General features: G+C 45.5%; 1 protein-coding gene across 2 annotated transcripts in view; it reads right to left on the bottom strand.

Annotated features, from left to right (window-relative positions):
• The window catches only part of LOC126518117 (phosphoglucomutase-1-like), a 68511-nt gene extending 49791 nt beyond the window's left edge, over positions 1–18720 (bottom strand). Inside the window, exon 1 of one of the 2 annotated variants that reach the window (XM_055064383.2) lies at positions 18639–18720. The gene's annotated coding sequence lies outside the window, so the exon portion shown is untranslated. Of the gene's footprint in view, positions 1–16644; positions 16658–18638 lie in introns of those variants that run through there. The other variant, XM_055064384.2, reaches the window with a different exon arrangement.
• Positions 18721–21655: the final 2935 nt, after the last annotated feature.

The following is a 21655-nucleotide window of genomic DNA, read 5'->3' as shown; positions in this document are numbered from 1 at the left end:
ACCAGCAAACTATCGCAGGAGACGAAAGATCTGATCAAGAAACGCCAATGTATGAAAGCCTCTAACCCTACAGCTAGAATAGAACTGGCACAACTTTCGAAGTTGATCAACAAGCGTAAGACAGCTGACATAAGGAAGTATAATATGGATAGAATTGAACATGCTCTCAGGAACGGAGGAAGCCTAAAAACAGTGAAGAAAAAACTAGGAATTGGCAAGAATCAGATGTATGCGTTAAGAGACAAAGCCGGCAATATCATTACTAATATGGATGAGATAGTTCAAGTGGCTGAGGAGTTCTATAGAGATTTATACAGTACCAGTGGCACCCACGACGATAATGGAAGAGAAAATAGTGTAGAGGAATTCGAAATCCCAAAGGTAACGCCGGAAGAAATAAAGAAAGCCTTGGGAGATATGCAAAGGGGGAAGGCAGCTGGGGAGGATCAGGTAACAGCAGATTTGTTGAAGGATGGTGGACAGATTATTCTAGAGAAACTGGCCACCCTGTCACAGTCTTCACCCTGTAGCCAGGCACACCCTGTAGTCAGGCACAGTCTTCACTGATGCTTAGTGCGCTACTATGTTTAACTCTGCCTTCTTTCATTTCATTTCATTTCATTTTATTACCTTAAAGGCTCCAATAAATGGAGCGTTACATAAGGGGTGGCAAGAATAAAAATACATAGTCACAATAACAGGAAGTTTTTTACATTTTCGATGAACTTGGATGGGCACATAATGACAGCAACGTCGTTAGGAAGGCCGTTCCAGTCTGCAGCTGTGCGAAGAAAAAAAGAATTTAAAAACGTGACAGTGCGTGAGCGTGGACGGGCAACCTGTAGCTGATGGCTGGTGCGGTGAGATATGCGTGTAGGAGGAAGGATATAAGGTGCGATGCGCATAGGGCTATGAAAGAATTTGTGAAATAAAGATAGGCTGGCAATGCGACGACGGAGCGATAAGGGGGATAATGCGGATGCAGTTTTTAAGGAGGAAACGCTGATGTCAAAGGAATATGACGAGTGGATGAAACGAGCGGCGCGATTTTGTACAGATTCAAGATTATTAATTAGGTATGCCTGATGAGGATTCCAAATAGGCGATGCAAATTCTAGTTTTGACCTGACAAATGATTTGTAGGCTAACAATTTTACGTGTTGAGGAGCATGATGCAGATGGCGTTTTAGAAATCCTAACGTCCTGTTCGCGGATGATATTAGGTTAGTAACATGAGGATTCCAGGAAAGATCGCTTGAAAGTGTTACTGCTAAATACTTGTATGAATGAACTAGTTCAACCGGAACTTCAGATATTACATAAGGAAATAGGAGAGAATTACGGCGACGGTGAATGGACAAATATTTACACTTACGCGGGTTAAGTTCCATTAGCCACTCGTTACACCAGTCCTGGACTGCATTAAGATCACTTTGAAGAGAAGATTGGTCAGCGGTAGAAGTAATAACACGATATATCACACAGTCATCCGCGAACATACGTATGCTAGATGTTACGTTTAATGGTAAATCATTTATGTATATTAGGAAAAGTAGCGGGCCGAGCACGGATCCTTGTGGGACGCCTGATGTTACAGAGACTGAATTAGAATTCCTATTATTAATGGTGACGAATTGTGAACGATTAGTCAAGAATTCTTCAATCCACTTCAGTATATTAGGGTCAAAATTTAAGTGGGAAAGCTTTATAAGAAGGCGTTTATGGGGCACTTTGTCAAAGGCTTTAGCAAAATCTAAAAATAATACGTCAGACTGAAGATTACAATCAAGGTTAGAGTGCAGATCGTGTAAGAAAGCGGCAAGCTGAGTCTCGCAGGAGTAACCACGGCGAAACCCGTGCTGGGCAGGATTAAAAAAGTTGTTCGAGTCGAGAAATGCCATGATGTGAGTATAGATGACGTGTTCCATGATTTTGCAGGGAATACTAGTTAGAGAAATGGGACGGTAATTTAGAGGTGAGTTCTTGTTACCTGATTTGTGGACTGGAACGACCTTCCCTTGTTTCCATTCTTTGGGCAGTTGGCCTGTGAGGAGTGACTGAGTGAATAACATGCACAACAGAGATGAACATGTATCTTTGGTGTTCCGTATTTACAAAAGAAACTGAAATACCGCCATCATTTTCAGCACCACCCTCAGTAATAAATTATGCTATGCCACCAGTTGTCTCCACGTCATCTGGCATTTCGTCCCTAATTGAAACCATGAAAATTTCATCTTCATCCGGTATCGACAATATTAACCCAAAGTTTTTGAAGAATAACAAGGATATTTGTGCGCAATTTTTATGCTTACTTTTTTCACAGTCACTGTTAACAGGTCAACTACCACGCGAGTGGAAAAGCGGTAAGGTCGTTCCAGTCTTCAAATCAGGTAAAAAAAATTCACCCCTTAACTACCGTCCCATTTCCCTTACCAGCGTACCCTGCAAACTCATGGAACACGTCATCTACTCCAATGTCATGAGCTTTCTCGATTGTCACAACTTTTTTCATTCTGCGCAACATGGTTTTCGAAAAGGCTTCTCATGCGAAACACAGCTGGCCATTTTTATTCATGATTTGCAGGCTAATCTTGACTCTAACGTACAGACCGATGCTATTTTTCTTGACTATGCAAAAGCGTTTGACAAGGTTCCTCACAAACGCCTACTACTTAAACTTTCATATTTGAACCTTCCCTCTAATATCTTTGAATGGATAGGAGAATTCTTGACTAACCGCTCACAGTACGTTACCGTTAACAATCACAACTCCAGTCCTATCCCAGTAACGTCAGGTGTCCCGCAAGGGTCTGTCCTCGGTCCGCTCCTGTTTCTAATTTATATTAACGATTTACCAACGCATGTCTCTAGTAATATTCGCATGTTCGCCGATGATTGTGTAATTTATCGCAAGGTTAATAACGCTTCTGACCAAACATCTCTTCAAGACGACCTTAACCGCATTCAGGAATGGTGTGCCAATTGGTTAATGGAACTTAACCCTCAAAAATGCAATATCTTGTCCTTCACGCGTCGCCGTAACCCACTTCATTTCCCATACGTCATAGCTAACGTCCTTGTACAACCGGTTCTATCCTACAAGTACTTAGGCATTACCTTGTGTGGCGACTTGTCCTGGAGTACACACGTTACGAACATCATTTCATCCGCTAATAAAACACTTGGATTTGTAGACGTCATCTCCGCCAAGCCCCTAAACATGTGAAATTATTAGCGTACAAATCCCTCGTCAGACCAAAATTAGAATATGCCTCACCCATTTGGAACCCGCACCAAGCTTACCTTATAAATGCACTCGAATCAGTCCAAAACAGAGCAGCCAGATTCATCCATTCACCATATTCTTACGACATCAGTGTGTCAGCTTTGAAAGCTGAATCCGACTTATTGCCCTTATCACTTCTTCGCCGCATTGCCAGCCTTTGCTTGTTTCATAAATTTTTCCATAGTTCACTAGGTCGCGCACCCTACATCGTCCCTCCAGCCCGCATATCTCATCGCACTCGTCATCCTCTTCAAGTTTCCCGACCTCGTGCCCGAACTACCACTTTTGCCGCATCATTTTTCTCCCGTACTGCAGCAGACTGGAACGACCTACCCAACGACATCGCAGCCATCACGTGCTCATCCAACTTTGCCAATAATGTTACCAGTCATGTTTCGTTCTGTTAACACTCGCTCACCAAAATATATGTACCCACCCCTTATGTAATACCCCTCGTGGATCTTTAAGGTAATAAAATGAAAAGAAATGAAATGAAATACGCAATGCCTCATGACCTCGAGCGTACCGGAATCTTGGAAGAACGCTAACATTATCCTAATCCATAAGAAAGGGGACGCCAAAGACTTGAAAAATTATAGACCGATCAGCTTACTGTCCGTTGCCTACAAACTATTTACTAAGGTAATCGCAAATAGAATCAGGAACGCCTTTTCTGTCAAGCAAAGGACCAGGCAGGATTCCGTAAAGGCTACTCAACAATAGATCATATTCATACTATCAATCAGGTGATAGAGAAATGTGCGGAATATAACCGACCCTTATATATAGCTTTCATTGATTACGAGAAAGCGTTTGATTCTGTCGAAACCTAAGCAGTCATGGAGGCATTACGGAATCAGGGTGTAGATGAGCCATATGTAAAAATACTGGAATATATCTATAGCGGCTCCACAGCCACCGTAGTCCTCCACAAAGAAAGCAACAAAATCCCAATAAAGAAAGGCGTCAGGCAGGGAGATACGATCTCTCCAATGCTCTTCACAGCATGTTTACAAGAGGTATTCAGAGGCCTGGAGTGGGAAGAATTGGGGATAAAAGTTGATGGAGAATACCTTAGCAACTTGCGATTCGCTGATGATATCGCCTTGCTTAGTAACTCAGGGGACCAATTGCAATGCATGCTCACTGACCTGGAGAGGCAAAGCAGAAGAGTGGGTCTAAAAATTAATCTGCAGAAAACTAAAGTAATGCTTAACAGTTTTGGAAGAGAGCAGCAATTTACAATAGGCAGCGAGGCACTGGAAGTCGTAAGGGAATACATCTACTTAGGGCAGGTAGTGACGGCGGATCCGGATCATGAGACGGAAATAATCAGAAGAATAAGAATGGGCTGGAGTGCGTTTGGCAGGCATTCCCAGATCATGAACAGCAGGTTGCCATTATCCCTCAAGAGAAAAGTATATAATAGCTGTGTCTTACCAGTACTCACCTACGGGGCAGAAACCTGGAGGCTTACGAAAAGTGTTCTACTCAAATTGAGGACGACGCAACGAGCTATGGAAAGAAGAATGATAGGTGTAACGTTAAGGGATAAGAAAAGAGCAGATTGGGTGAGGGAACAAACGCGAGTAAATGACATCTAAGTTGAAATCAAGAAAAAGAAATGGGCATGGGCAGGACATGTAATGAGGAGGGAAGATAACCGATGGTCATTAAGGGTTACGGAGAAAGTTAGGTGGGCGGATGAGATTAAGAAGTTTGCAGGGGCGGTATGGCCACAATTAGTACATGACCGGGGTTGTTGGAGAAGTATGGGAGAGGCCTTTGCCCTGCAGTGGGCGTAACCAGGCTGATGATGATGATGATGACATATATAGCAAAATATATAGCATGTTCACAGTTTGCCCTGTGTGCGCGTTTTCGTTCCTTGCTTGTGCCCCTGTCACACTGGTATCTTACCGTCCTCGCGAATTTTTCCGTGCGTCGAACGCTTCGAGAGGGCTCAGTTGCGCGTTATTCAATTGCCATAATTTAAACATTAAAACACTACTAACTTGTAGCGTGGGGTCTCTTTTTCACGTTTCTGTGTCTTCGTCCGCTTCCGCTGCTGCCTTAGTATGTCAAACGGCAAACTTCTGACTGCTGTTGCAGAAGTCTTGGCGTCACAAGTTGGCGGCTGGACGTAATAATATTTATTTTAAGTCCAGCACGCTTGGGCCTGCGCCACTCCAATCCTACGGGCCATCCTGCTTCCAGCTTTGATCTCCCCACTACCCCTTGGGTGCCCTGGGGATCCTGCGCCGCCTGCTTTATTATAACTTCAGGTCTTCTCCTGAGGCCTCCGGTTGCATGTGCCCTCCGGGAGCAGTGCTTGTAAAAAATCCAATCTATCGTCGCGACTTGAAAAGCGACCCGCGACTTATACAACACCAGTCCGAACCTTGCCTGTCGAACCAAGTCATTCTCACCTAATTATTTAAATGATTAAGCGACTTCTGTAGGTGTCGGTCAATGTCATATTAAGCGACTGGCGAATTTGTTCGCTTTACTGGACGGATCCTGCATCTCGGCATGCATTTTGTAGCTGTGTATTCGTATAGATGTAGGAGCTCGGTGGGAGATCTATTAGTGCAGGCTGCATGCGCTAACACCATGTGGCAGATACTGCTTGATGATTTCTAGTATATCATACCCGCGCGCAGCTATCGTGTGCGCCACAGCCCTTGTAAGTTATTTGGCTCAGCCATAAGTTTCAGCTTAGCTCCGACACCACGTGAGTGCTGGTTTCCCATGTCTGTCTGTCCACCCAGTTCTTTAAGCTGACAATGACCGCTGTCATCATTGATTTTCATTTTTCGTTGCCAGGATCGTGATCCCCATCTTCACACTGCATTAGTACAAATAATAAGAAAACTTTGACCACTATTTTCACCACTTTGATTAAAGTTCATGTCCCTGCAATAATGTGCATTTCACTCTATATATATCTATACATTTCTTTTCTTGGGAGTTCTTCGAAAGTATATTTTTTTCACTAGAAGGTTGGTAACAATGAGCACCTCACCGTCATGGGCTACAAGTCTGGTGCAATGTCCCACTCATTATAAAAATCTTATATATGGATCGTCATTTGAAGAAAACCAATTCTTTAACAAATGGTCCATTCTGCATTATGGTTCTACCTACCTGTCTTCTACAAGCTATGCATTAACATATGCAAGAACTGTATATAATGATAGTGATGAAGCGGTGTATCTGAAATAACCTTTGACATCATCACAGGAACTTGGAAACAGGTACCACATAGTGATAACTCTGATAATCATTTATCATGTCTTATACATGGCTGGACATGTTTTCGTTCGCTTCTGGCCTTCCTTGCGTCACATGATATTTTCTGTACCTCACGATGAGACCTTGAAGCATAGGCATCTAAGGCTTTCACCTTAAAATGGAAAGACGCAAAATTGATTGCTTCAGTGTTGCTTCCCATGAAAATGAACTACTTGTACTTTGTTTAATTTATTCACTTGAGAAATGCACATATAATACCATCCATGTTAACATAGCAGCATAGACGGTGACTATGTTGGGTGCTCCGGGGCCCGAGCCCCCTCCGGAGATTTCCAGGGGGGGGGGGGCTGAGCCCCCCACCCCAGGTGAAGCCGAAGCCTCCCTTCCCCTCCCCCCCCCCCACACACACACCTAAAGTGCCAATACCAGTGCTTTGTCACCCACATCATTTGAGGTTTCTTTTCAGTTTCCTCGACTTTTTCCCTTGAAATTTTACTGAGGCTAATAGCTTACTGCATCCTTGTTGGCGCAGACTTCAACGGCTTTTAATTCATATTTTCGATTATTTCTGCAAAAAAGAATATTAAATTATGCTATTTTATGTGCGGAAACCACGATCTCATTGTGAGGCACTCCGTAGTGGGGGACTCCGGAAACTTGGACCACGGGGGGCTCTTTAACATGTACCTAAATCTAAATGCATTGGTGTTTTCACATTTCACCCCCATCGAAATGCGGCCGCCGTGGCTGGGATTAGATGGGATGGGGGTACAAAAAAAAAATATGCGTGCTGCTTGTTATCTTCTCTGCGATCGTCGACACTAGGGCGGCCGCGCGGTGCTGTCGGCTGTGTGCAAGGAAAAAAAAAAGAAAAACTTCGCCGACGATCACCATACTCCCTAAAAGAGGTGGCCTAATTAAAGAGAGAGACGGTAGAAGCAGCTGCACGACCGCCGTGTCGCGGTCTTTCTGGCGGCGTCGTGGCTACCAAACGCGGATGCACCATAGAGTTAACATATAGAGTAACGCATAACACCTTAGAGTTTCTTTGCGCTAAAAATATTAACACGCAGTACCAAATAGCCCTACCAGTCTGCTTTGTCGAACGTATGGATGCGCGGTCACACTACGTTCCACGAGGCCGCGCGTATACGAGCAGGCACGCATGGATTGCGCTCGACGGAATCGGCACGTCGGTGTCATCATCATCAGCCTGGTTACGCCCACTGCAGGGCAGAGGCCTCTCCCATACTTCAACTACCCCGGTCATGTACTAATTGGGGTCATGTCGTGCCTGCAAACTTCTTAATCTCATCCGCCCACCTAACTTTCTGCCGCCCCCTGCTACGCTTCCCTTCCCTTGGAATCCAGTCCGTAACCCTTGATGACCATCGGTTATCTTACCTCATTACATGCGTCGGTGTCGCACACACTTAAACAGAACTGCGCATGCAGAAGACCAGAGTCTCTTCTCGTGTTCCCTTTCGCGCTTATCTATTCAGTGTGGATGTTACGTTCAAAAAAGAACGTCCCTTGTTTGGTCTCTCTTCAAGCGAGGCGTCACGTCTTTACGTGATAATTATGTTATCTGGATGCTGATTAAACGGTAGCTCAGATGCCACGCCGTTGCGCAGTTGGGCGCGAGGCCACGCGGTTTCCATTTCGCTCGCATTGCGATGGCGGAAGGCATGCAAGAAAACGCTGGTATGAATTTTGACCAGCTGGAAGGCGGGGTGTGCGGGAGTTAACGTTCGCCCAAAGTGCGGTGCGCGAGCGTTTTTCCTAATGCAGGCTCCTAATCGAACCCTCGACCTCTTACTGAGCAGCGCATCAATAGGAACGGGTGAACACGATGTTTTTTCGCGTTTTTTTTTTTGTCCTGGCTGTTTCGTACACATTACAAGGCGTTTCGAAACGACCAGTACGACAAAAATAAACATAACATAAACGAATGTCCTGAGAACGCCGAGTTCGCCAGTAAAAAAAAAAAAAAGGCAGAAAAAAGACACTATACCAACGCTGCTGTGTCCTTCGTCAACCGGTTGCTCCGGTGCCGTGTTTTCCTGTCAGATCAAACACCACGCCGCCGACTCCACCCGCTCGTCCCCTTTTTCGCACAACCATCGGCGATCGTTTCTCGCGTCCCTCTTTTTTTTTTCGGTAGCCCTTTGTCGAGCGGCGTGTTTGAGAGGAAGGGGGCACGCACGAGGAACGGGGAGTCGAGCTTCCCTCCTCTCCCGAAACGTTCACGCCCTCCCCAATACTCGGCATGTCTAAATCCGTGCAGTGAAGCGAAAGCTACGGGTCGTGATCGACTCGACGGCCCAAAGCAGCAACGAGAACCAGCTGCGGTGTGTCACCGAGAGGACGCCCATTCGCAAACCGCTAATGGCTCCTTCATTCGGCCCGGAGCGCAGAGTGGTGCAGGGAAGCAGATGTGCTGCCCTTTCCCATCAGTTGTTTCTCTCTCTCTCTCTTCAGCCAGCGTCGCGCACGTAGGCGGGTAACACGGTGACTGCTCTCTTCTGGTACTATATTTCCTGCTTGATTAAAACGCTCTGCTGGAACATCAAGGAATGCGCCAAAGGAAGTAACAAACAGATCACTTAATGAAGTGCAGTAGGCTACAAAAGATTACGGGACGCGTTATTTGCGGCAAGAAGCTGAATTCCCGCGAATGACCGAAACAAAGCCTCGAATCCAAAGTTGCCGCCCACCGTATATATATATATATATATATATATATATATATATATATATATATGTGTGTGTGTGTGTGTGTGTGTGTGTGTGTGTGTGTGTGTGTGTGTGTGTGTGTGTGTGTGTGGTGTGTGTGTGTGTGTGTGTGTGTGTGTGTGTGTGTGTGCCACGTCGCTGGACAGATCAGAATGACGTCGCTTGGAGCAAGTCAGGCGATTCCTTATTTTTTGCCTAATTACACAATTCGTGATTACTAATCGATAAACTTCTCAAATAGTATATTGAGAGTGAAAGTATCATTATCAAGCAACGCAAAATTCTGGAAAGTGTCACGGGCACTTTTACGCATTTCGCGGTCTTTCAGGATTGGGAAAATATTTTCACGTAGCACGTATTGAGCAACAGAAAGCTGGATTGAGAATTTTTTAGCATGGTATAGAATTTTCTCACTGGCACTCTTGCTCAGAATATACTAGCTGAGCAGTTGATTAACCGAAATAAAAAAATAGTCGGACTTTACCGTCTAGCTACGTGGCACTTGCGCATATTTAAATTCAGGCACTAGTTACTTGGGACACATGGTTCGTTTGAGGTTCCTTAACGTGTACCTTAACCTTAGTGCACGAGCATTTTTTGCATTCCGCTTTCATCGCAATGCGGCCGCCGCGGCTGTGATCGAAGCCGTCACCTCGAGCTCAGCCTAGTCTTTACACACACGTGTGTGTGTGTTAAATCTGCTAAATGGAAAAGAAATCGCTTTTACTGTTCAGCGCTCCGTTTCAGGTGCAACGCTGTGGAAGCTACGCACCAAGTCCGGTGACGAAAAGAAGTATCGCTCCGCGCGTTCCGTCCATGCTTCACTGCGCGCCAACGGCGTTTGCTCGCCCGAGCGAGCGCGTGAGACTGCCGCGACGAGCTGGGGAAAAAAAAGGACGAAAAAAAACGCCACGAAGAACAAATTGATTTAAAACAAGGACAGTGGGTAGCCATATACCACAGTTTATTTCAAAGGATTAACCCTTTCTGTTTTTCATTCAATACTGAACCTAAATAAAGAAGTTTCACACAAATTCGATCAAGATTATCGAACTGTTTCTCAGTGCGGACGCAGCCACAGCAGAAGGTATCGCTAGCCTCCATAGCGTTGTACCTGATGATGTCCGAAACGCAGTAGCGTGAAGACAAACATCTGATCTCAATAGTAGCGACAAAACATACCTAATGATTCGTCCTTGGCGTAAGATGAGAGTAAGCGATGATCGATTTTACCATTTATTTGTTGCTGTCAGGGCGAAGGGACAGTGTCACACGTACACTTCTGATCGCGATCGGGGCCGATCCGCATCGTATTTCTTGATCGCGATCAACAGTGATCGCTGCTACATGGCCAAACGATCCGGACCGAGTTGTCGTCTGCTGATCGTCGGCAACCACGTCGGGAACTCGAAGAACTGCATAATGCCTTGGCTCCAAATTCAGATTTGCAAAATGTGATTAAATTTGGACAGTATATCAATTTTATGGCTTACAGTATCGCTGATAAAAATATTTTTAAACGTTCTTTCTTGAGCTGCCTTCCCTTTTTGTTTTAGCGTTTTCAGAATACTGCGCTAGAGTGCGCAGACTTCAGCCTGCAGCAAGCAATCGCGTTCAAAGGGCCTGATCGCGATCGCCATTTTTGGATTTTGACTTTTGGAATTCCAAGGTGTCCTTACGTATCGCCTAATAGATGCGAATGCAAAGCCTTGAAAAGCCTACTGTAATTCACCTTAATCCACCTCCAACAACGCTAATCCACCTTAATCTACCCTAACAACTTAACCCACTTCACCCACCCTAATGCTCCTCAATATGTCTTAATCCTTGTTCATGCAACTTAATCCTCATTTATACACCCTAATAACCTTAGTCCCCTAATCCTCTTTAATCCATCCTAATCGGTGGTAATACTCCTTCATTAACCCTAATTCACCTTAATCCACCCTAATCGACGTTAAGCTTTCTTCATCCACTTTAATCAACCGTAGTACTCCTTAATACACTTTAATCCTTGTTCATGCACCTTAATCCCCCTTAATAATCCTTGACGTAATAGTTTTGCGGAAACCCGCAAGGTGGAGAGAAGTAACTAAGGAAAAATGAGACGTCTTTGTAGCAATTGCTACGATTGGGTGGATGTCTCATTTTCCCTCAATCATCCTTAATACACCCTAATCGGTCTGAATACTCCTTCATTAACCTTAATTCACCTTAATCTACCCTAACACAACTTAGCCCACTTAATCCTCCTTAATCCACCCTAATCGGTCTTAATCCTGCTTCATCTACCTCAGTCCACCCTAATCCTCCTTAATACGCCTTAATCCTTGTTCATGCACATTAATCCTCTATACACCCTAATATACCTTAATATCCTTCATCATCATCATCAGCCTAGTTACGCCCACTGCAGGGCAAAGGCCTCTCCCATACTTCTCCAACTACCCCGGTCATGTACTAATTGTGGCCATGTTGTCCCTGCAAACGTCTTAATGTCATCCGCCCACCTAACTTTCTGCCGCCCCCTGCTACGCTTCCCTTCCCTTGGAATCCAGTCCGTAACCCTTAATCACCATCGGTTATCTCCCCTCCTCATTACATGTCCGGCCCATGTCCATTTCTTTTTCTTTATTTCAACTAAGATGTCATTTACCCGCGTCTGTTGCCTCACCCAATCTGCTCTTTTCTTATCCCTTAACGTTACACCGATCATTCTTCTTTCCATAGCTCGTTGCGTCATCCTCAATTTCAGCAGAACCCTTTTCGTAAGCCTCCAGCTTTCTGCCCCATATGTGAGTACTGGTAACACACAGCTGTTATACACTTTCCTTTTGAGGGATAGTGGCAACCTGCTGTTCATGATTTGAGAATGCCTGCCAAACGCACCGCAGCCCATTCTTATTCTTCTGGTTATTTCAGTGTAATGATCCGGATCCGTGGTCACTACCTGCCCTAAGTAGATGTATTCCCTTACCACTTCCAGTGCCTCGCTACCTATCGTAAACTGCTGTTCTCTTCCGAGACTGTTAAACATTACTTTAGTTTGCTGCAGATTAATTTTCAGACCCACCCTTCTGCATTGCCTCTCCAGGTCAGTGAGCATGCATTGCAATGGGTCTCCTGAGTTACTAAGCAAGGCAATATCATCAGCGAATCGTAACTTGCTAAGGTATTCTCCATCAACTTTTATCCCCCATTCTTCCCACTCCAGGTCTCTGAATACCTCCTGTAAACATGTGGTGAATAGCATTGGAGAGATCGTATCGCCCTGTCTGACGCCTTTCTTTATTGGGATTTTGTTGCTTTCTTTGTGGAGGACTACGGTGGCTGTCGAGCCGCTATAGATATCTTGCAGTATTTTTACGTATGGCTCATCTACACCCTGATTCCGTAATGCCTCCATGACTGCTGAGGTTTCGACCTAATCAAACGCTTTCTCGTAATCAATGAAAGCTATATATAAGGGTTGGTTATATTCTGCACATTTTTCTATCACCTGATTGATAGTGTGAATATGGTCTATTGTTGAGTAGCCTTTACGGAATCCTGCCTGGTCCTTTGGTTGACAGAAGTCTAAGGTGTTCCTGATTCTATTTGCGATTACCTTAGTAAATATTTTGTATGCCACGGACAGTAAGCTGATCGGTCTATAATTTTTCAAGTCTTTGGCGTCCCCTTTCTTATGGATTAGGATTATGTTAGCGTTCTTGCAAGATTCCGGTACGCTCGAGGTTATGAGGCATTGCGTATACAGGGTGGCCAGTTTCTCTAGAACAATCTGACAACCATCCTTCAACAAATCTGCTGTTACCTGATCCTCCCCAGCTGCCTTCCCCATTTGCATAGCTCCTAAGGCTTTCTTTACTTCTTCTGGCGTTACGTGCGGGATTTCGAATTCCTCTAGGCTATTTTCGCTTCCACCATTGTCGTGGGTGCCACTGGTGCTATACAAATCTCTGTAGAACTCCTCAGCCACTTGAACAATCTCATCCATATTAGTCACGATATTGCCGGCTTTGTCTCTCAACGCACACATCTGATTCTTGCCTATTCCTAGTTTCTTCTTCACTGTTTTTAGGCTTCCTCCGTTCCTGAGAGTCTGTTCAATTCTATCCATATTATAGTTCCTGATGTCCGCTGTCTTACGCTTGTTGATTAACTTAGAAAGTTCTGCCAGTTCTATTCTAGCTGTAGGGTTAGAGGCTTTCATACATTGGCGTTTCTTGATCAGATCTTTTGTCTCCTGCGATAGTTTGCTGGTATCCTGCCTAACGGAGTTACCACTGACTTCCATTGCACACTCCTTAATGATGCCCATGAGATTGTCGTTCATTGCTTCAACACTAAGGTCCTCTTCCTGAGTTAAAGCCGAATACCTGTTCTGTAGCTTGATGCGGAATTCCTCTAGTTTCCCTCTTACCGCTAACTCATTGATTGGTTTCTTATGTACCAGTTTCTTCCGTTGCCTCCTCAAGTCTAGGCTAATTCGAGTTCTTACCATCCTATGGTCACTGCAGCGTACCTTGCCGAGCACGTCTACACCTTGTATGATGCCAGGGTTCGCGCAGAGTATGAAGTCGATTTCATTTCTAGTCTCACCATTCTGGCTCCTCCACGTCCACTTTCGACTAACCCGCTTGCGGAAAAAGGTATTCATTATCCGCATATTATTCTGTTCTGCAAACTCTACTAATAACTCTCCTCTGCTATTCCTAGAGCCTATGCCATATTCCCTCACTGGCTTGTCTCCAGCCTGCTTCTTGCCTACCCTGGCACTGAAGTCGCCCATCAGTATAGTGTATTTTGTTTTGACTTTACCCATCGCCAATTCCACGTCTTCATAAAAGCTTTCGTCTTCCTGGTCATCATGACTGCATGTAGGGGCATAAACTTGTACCACCTTCAATTTGTACCTCTTATTAAGTTTGACAACAAGACCTGCCACCCTCTCGTTAATGCTATAGAATTCCTGTATGTTACCAGCTATTTCCTTATTAATCAGGAATCCGACTCCTAGTTCTAGTCTCTCAGCTAAGCCCCGGTAGCACAGTACGTGCCCGCTTTTTAGCACTGTATATGCTTCTTTTGTCCTCCTAACCTCACTGAGGCCTATTATATCCCATTTACTACCCTCTAATTCCTCCAATAACACTGCTAGACTCGCCTCACTAGATAACGTTCTAACGTTAAACGTTGCCAGGTTCAGATTCCAATGGCGGCCTGTCCGGAGCCAGGTATTCTTAGCACCCTCTGCAGCGTCACAGATCTGACCGCCGCCGTGGTCAGTTGCTTCGCGGCTGCTGGGGACTGAGGGTTGGGGTTTGATTGTTGTATTCATATGGGAGGTTGTGGCCAAGTACTGCACCAGGGTGGCCAATCCTGCTCTGGTGAGAGAGTGCGTTACCGGTTCTGGTCGCCGGGATCAGGCCGCACTCCAGGCCTGTTTGTGCGATTTTCTCAACACACGTTTTTTTTGTATTTTCCGGTGGAGAATAGCGCGGCACTGGGATTTGAACCACGGTCCTCTTGCACGGGAGACAGATACTCTACCGTCCCCGCAGTAGTTAAATTAAAAAATTAAATTATGGGGTTTTACGTGACAAAACCACTTTCTGATTATACGGCACACCGTAGTGGGTGTGCCGTATAACGTGCCCCCAGATCTAAGTACACGGGTGTTTTCGCATTTCGCCCCCATCGAAATGCGGCCGCCGTGGCCGGGATCCGATCCCGCGCCCTCGTGCTCAGCAGTCTAACACCAGAGCCACTGAGCAACCACGGCGGGTCCCGCAGGAGTTGTACGCCTCATTTAACCTACAGTGGTGCCCTATTTGATCAGTCAAGGTTGACCAATCTGAGATCGGTTATACCGCACGGATGGCACTCGACTAGAGAACCTGGTATTTATGACTTGCACACGTGTCATCATACCTTATATATATATATATATATATATATATATATATATATATATATATATATATATATATATATATATATTAGGAGGGTTCCCGTACAGTCACAAAATAAAGGAAAAGACAATAAAAAGAAAGGGAAAAAAACAAATAGAAAAAAGGGGGAAAAAAAGGAACCTGACAGGTGATTTGAACTCATGACCCTTGGATGTTGCCCGGAAAGATAGCTCAAGCGGTTGCTTCGTCAGGCCCCAGGTTACATTCAAGCGCCATAGCTCCTGCTCCGAGCCTCATACTTACGTTGAAAAGGACTGATGTTGTCCGCGACAGTCGAAGGCATAAATTCTTGGGAAAAAGGGGGGGGGGGCAGATGAGGGGGGAAATATGTGCTCACCGAGAGGTCATCGTCAGCACGAGCCCACCACCAGGCACCTTACTGAGATGTGGGGGAACTTCGCGGCCGGAACGAAGCCTCCCTTCTCCGCCGGCCCAGAGGGGGAAACGCGTTTTCCGATCGCTCAAGGTTGCGCGGACAAAGCATAACTCTAGCGTCTAGGAAAAGCTTAACCAGGTGCGATGGCGGCACGCATAGCGTGGGAAGCTAGCCGCCAGAATAACTATACCAAGGACTGCTGCTGATGAGGGCGAAATACCTTCGTGTAATTAAAATAACCCTAATTGGACTACTTTCGAAAAGAAAGAAAAAAAATGGAAACGGCCCAGAGGGCCATACTACGAGAGCTATGACTGATAGTTTTCTATATATATATATATATATATATATATATATTCATCTTATCTATGGGATCGCATGCGCGCGCTGTTTCTTTGTCTCTGCGTGTAGTACAGTTAAGAGAGCCAGTTTAAGGGCGGAGAAGAAGAAAGAAGAGAAAAGCAAAAACTGCAGCGCCGTGGTTTTAAAGCGCACCCGTGGTAGAGAAACGGAATGCGATATAAGCGTGCGTAGCCATGATACGCACACGACAAACTGCCTTAAAATATTTAGACTTGAGGGAAAGCTTCGGTAACAAACGATAGCACAGCAATCAGCACTCGAATATAATTATAACCCTAATACTAATTGTAAATATTCATCTCATCTATGGGATCTAATGCGCGCGCTGTTGCTTTGTCTCTGCGTGTAGTAGTTGAGAGAGCCAGTTTAAGGGCGGAGTAGTTGGAAGGCATACTTTCTAGGAAAAATGGCCGCTCAAGGAGAAGAGCGAACTCGAGCGGCTTTAGAGACTACGAAAACTGCCCTAAAATATTTTGACTTGGGGGAAGCTTCGTTAACAAACTATAACACGGCAATCAGCACTCGAATACGACGAGAGAAATTATTGAGACGTGGAAAATTCCCTTGAAATAAATCTGGTTTGCGAGACAAATGCTTGTATGTATTGAACCTCTTAAAAGATGAGGGGGGGAAGGGAAATATGCGCTCACCGAGAAGGCGTCGACAGCACGAGACCACCACCGGGCTCCTGACAGAGATGTGGAGAACTTCGCGGCCGGAACGAAGCTTCACCTCTCCGCCGGCCAAGAGTGGAAAACGCGCTTTGCGATCGCTCAAGGTTGCGAGGGCAAAATAGTATAGCTCTAGCGTCTAGGAAAAGCTTAAAAAGGTGCGAGGGCGGCACGCATAGCGTGGGGAGCTAGCCGCCAGAATAGCTAACTCAAGGACTGCTGCTGACGAGGGCGAAATACCTTCGTGTAATTATAATAACCCTAATAGGACTACTTTCGAAAGAACAAAAAAAAGAGAAAGGAAACGGCCCAGAGGGATATACTACGAGAGCTATGACTGATAATTTGCTATGTATATATGTATTCATCTCATCTATGGGATCCCATGCGCGCGTTGTTGCTTTGTCTAAGAATCAAGGAAAGGAAACCAAAATTGCAGCGCCGTGGTTTTAAAGCGCACCCGTGGTAGAGAAACGGAAGGCGATATAAGCGTGCGTGGCTATGATACGCACACGAAAAACTGCCTCAAAATATTTACACTTGAGGGAAATCTTCGTTAACACACGATAACACAGCAATCAGCATTCGAATAATAGCCCTAATAATAATTGTAAATATTCATCTCATCTATGGGATCTAATGCGCGCGCCGTTGCTTTGTCTCTGCGTGTGGTAGTTAAAAGAGCCAGTTTAAGGCGATATAAGCGTGCGTGGCCATGATACGCACACGACAAACAGCCTTAAAATATTTAGACTTGAGGGGAAAGCTTCGGTAACAAACTATAACACGGCAATCAGCACTCGAATACGACGAGAGAAGTTATTGAGACATGGAAAATTCCCTTGAAATAAATATGGCTTGCGAGACAAATGCCTGTAAGTATTGAATCTCTTAAGAGATGAGGGGGGAAATATGCGCTCACCGAGAGGTCATCGTCAGCACCGGACCACCACCGGGTACCTTACAGGCATGTGGGGGAACTTCGCGGCCGGAACGAAGCCCCCCTTCTCCGCCGGCCCAGAGGGGGAAACGCGCTTTCCGATCGCTCAAGGTTGCGAGGGCACAATAGTATAGCTGTAGCGTCTAGAAAAAGCTTAAAAAAGGTGCCAGGGTGGCACGCATAGCGTGGGGAGCTAGCCGCCAGAATAGCTATCTCAAGGACTGCTGCTGACGAGGGCGAAATACCTTCGTGTGATTATAATACCCTAATAGGACTACTTTCGAAAGAACAAAAAAAAAGAGAAAGGAAACGGCCCAGAGGGCTATACTACGAGAGCTATGACTGATAATTTTCTATGTATATATGTATTCATCTCATCTATGGGATCGCATGCGCGCGTTCTTGCTTTGTCTCTAAGAATCAAGGAAATGAAAGCAAAATTGCAGCGCGGTGGTTTTAAAGCGCACCCGTGGTAGAGAAACGGAAGGCGATATAAGCGTGCGTGGCTATGATACGCACACGAAAAACTGCCTCGAAATAGTTAGACTTGAGGGAAATCTTCGTTAACAAACGATAGCACAGCAATCAGCATTCGCATATAATTATAGCCCTAATAATAATTGTAAATATTCATCTCATCTATGGGATCTAATGCGCGCGCCGTTGCTTTGTCTCTGCGTGTAGTAGGTAAAAGAGCCAGTTTAGGGAGATATAAGCGTGCGTGGCCATGATACGCACACGACAAACTGCCTTAAAATATTTAGACTTGAGGGGAAAGCTTCGGTAACGAACTCCGCCAGAGGAGCAGCGTGAACTCGAGCGGCTTTAGAGACTAGGAAAACTGCCTTAAAATATTTTGACTTGGGGGAAAGCTTCGTTAACAAACTATAACACGGCAATCAGCACTCGAATACGACGAGAGAAGTTATTGAGACGTGGAAAATTCCCTTGAAATAAATCTGGTTTGCGAGACAAATGCTTGTATGTATTGAACCTCTTAAAAGATGAGGGGGGGAGGGAAATATGCGCTCACCGAGAAGGCGTCGACAGCAAGAGTACACCACCGGGCTCCTGACAGAGATGAGAACTTCGCGGCCGGAACGAAGCCTCCAATCTCCGCCTGCAAGAGTGGAAAACGCGCTTTCCGATCGCTCAAGGTTGCGAGGCAATGGTATAGCTCTAGCGTCCAGGAAAAGCTTAAACAGGTGCGAGGGCGGCACGCATAGCGTGGGAACCTAGCCGCCAGAATAGCTATCTCAAGTACTGCTGCTGGCGAGGGCAAAATACCTTCGTGTAATTATAATAACCCTAATAGGACTTCTGTCAAAGAAAAAAAAGAAAAGAAAGGAAACGGCTCAGAAGGCTATACTACGAGAGCTATGACTGATACATATCTATATATATGTATTCGTCTCATCTATGGGATCGCATGCGCGCGCTGTTGCTTTGTCTCTGCGTGTAGTAGTTGAAGGAGAGGAAAGCAATATTTCAGCGCCGTGGTTTTAAAGCGCAACCGTGGTAGGGAAATGGAAGGCGATATAAGCATGCGTGTCCATGATACGCACACGACACACTGCCCTAAAATATTTAGACTTGAGGGGAAAGCTTCGGTAACAAACTATAACACGGCAATCAGCACTCGAATATAATTATAACTTCAATGCTGCCCGGAAAGGTAGCTCAGTGGGTTGGTTCGTCAAGCGACCGGTTACTTTCAAGCGCCATAGCTCCTGCTCCGAGCCCCATACTTATGTGGAAAGGGACTGATGTTGTCCGCGACAGTCGATTTTTGCTGATTCTGAATGGTTGGAAGGCATAATTTTTTTGGAAAAATGGCCGCCAGAGGAGCAGCGTGAACTCGAGCGGCTTTAGAGACTAGGAAAACTGCCTTAAAATATTTTGACTTGGGGGAAAGCTTCGTTAACAAACTATAACACGGCAATCAGCACTCGAATACGACGAGAGAAATTATTGAGACGTGGAAAATTCCCTTGAAATAAATCTGGTTTGCGAGACAAATGCTTGTATGTATTGAACCTCCTAAAAGATGAGGGGGGGGGAGGGAAATGTGCGCTCACCGAGAAGGCGTCGACAGCACGAGACCACCACCGGGCTCCTGACAGAGATGTGGAGAACTTCGCGGCCGGAACGAAGCCTCCCCTCTCCGCCGGCCAAGAGTGGAAAACGCGCTTTCCAATCGCTCAAGGTTGCGAGGCAATGGTATAGCTCTAGCGTCTAGGAAAAGCTTAAACAGGTGCGAGGGCGGCACGCATAGCGTGGGAAGCTAGCCGCCAGAATAGCTATCTCAAGTACTGCTTCTGGCGAGGGCAAAATACCTTCGTGTAATTATAATAACCCTAATAGGACTTCTTTCAAAGAAAAAAAAAGAAAAAAAAGGAAACGGCTCAGAAGTCTATACTACGAAAGCTATGACTGATACATATCTATATATATGTATTCGTCTCATCTATGGGATCGCATGCGCGCGCTGTTGCTTTGTGTCTGCGTGTAGTAGTTGAAGGAGAGGAAAGCAATATTTCAGCGCCGTGGTTTTAAAGCGCAACCGTGGTAGGGAAATGGAAGGCGATATAAGCATGCGTGTCGATGATACGCACACGACAAACTGCCCTAAAATATTTAGACTTGAGGGGAAGCTTCGTTAATAAACTATAACACGGCAATCAGCACTCGACTATATTTATAACTTCAACGCTGCCCGGAAAGGTAGCTCAGTCGGTTGGTTCGTCAAGCCACCGGTTACTTTCAAGCGCCATAACTCCTGCTCCGAGCCCTATACTTATGTGGAAAGGGACTGATGTTGTCCGCGACAGTCGATTTTTGCTGATTCTGAATGGTTGGAAGGCATAATTTCTTGGAAAAATGGCCGCCAGAGGAGCAGCGTGAACTCGAGTGGCTTTAGAGACTAGGAAAACTGCCTTAAAATATTTTGACTTGGGGGAAAGCTTTGTTAACAAGCTATAACACCGCAATCAGCACTCAAATACGGCGAGAGAAATTATTGAGACGTGGAAACTTCCCTTGAAATAAATCTGGTTTGCGAGACAAATGCTTGTATGTATTGAACCTCTTAAAAGATGAGGGGGGGAGGGAAATATGCGCTCACCGAGAAGGCGTCGACAGCACGAGACCACCACCGGGCTCCTGACAGAGATGTGGAGAAGTTCGCGGCCGGAACGCAGCCTCCCCTCACCGCCGGCCAAGAGTGGAAAACGCGCTTTCCGATCGCTCAAGGTTGCGAGGCAATGGTATAGCTCTAGCGTCCAGGAAAAGCTTAAACAGGTGCGAGGGCAGCACGCATAGCGTGGGAAGCTAGCCGCCAGAATAGCTATCTCAAGTACTGCTGCTGGCGAGGGCAAAATACCTTCGTGTAATTATAATAACCCTAATAGGACTTCTTTCAAAGAAAAAAAAAAAAAAAGGAAACGGCTCAGAAGGCTATACTACGAGAGCTATGACTGATACATATCTATATATACGTATTCGTCTCATCTATGGGATCGCATGCGTGCGCTGTTGCTTTGTCTCTGCGTGTAGTAGTTGAAGGAGAGGAAAGCAATATTTCAGCGCCGTGGTTTTAAAGCGCAACCATGGTAGGGAAACGGAAGGCGATATAAGCATGCGTGTCCATGAAACGCACACGACAAACTGCCTTAAAATATTTAGACTTGAGGGGAAGCTTCGTTAATAAACTATAACACGGCAATCAGCACTCGAATATATTTATAACTTCAATGCTGCCCGGAAAGGTAGCTCAGTCGGTTGGTTCGTCAAGCCACCGGTTACTTTCAAGCGCCATAACTCCTGCTCCGAGCCCTATACTTATGTGGAAAGGGACTGATGTTGTCCGCGACAGTCGATTTTTGCTGATTCTGAATGGTTGGAAGGCATAATTTCTTGGAAAAATGGCCGCCAGAGGAGCAGCGTGAACTCGAGTGGCTTTAGAGACTAGGAAAACTGCCTTAAAATATTTTGACTTGGGGGAAAGCTTCGTTAACAAACTATAACACGGCAATCAGCACTCGAATGCGA

This window comes from Dermacentor andersoni, unplaced genomic scaffold (assembly GCF_023375885.2).
Source record: "Dermacentor andersoni unplaced genomic scaffold, qqDerAnde1_hic_scaffold ctg00000033.1, whole genome shotgun sequence".
Lineage (NCBI taxonomy): Eukaryota > Metazoa > Arthropoda > Arachnida > Ixodida > Ixodidae > Dermacentor > Dermacentor andersoni.
The sequence above is the reverse complement of the archived record's forward strand: the minus strand, read 5'-3'. Positions and strand labels throughout refer to the sequence as shown.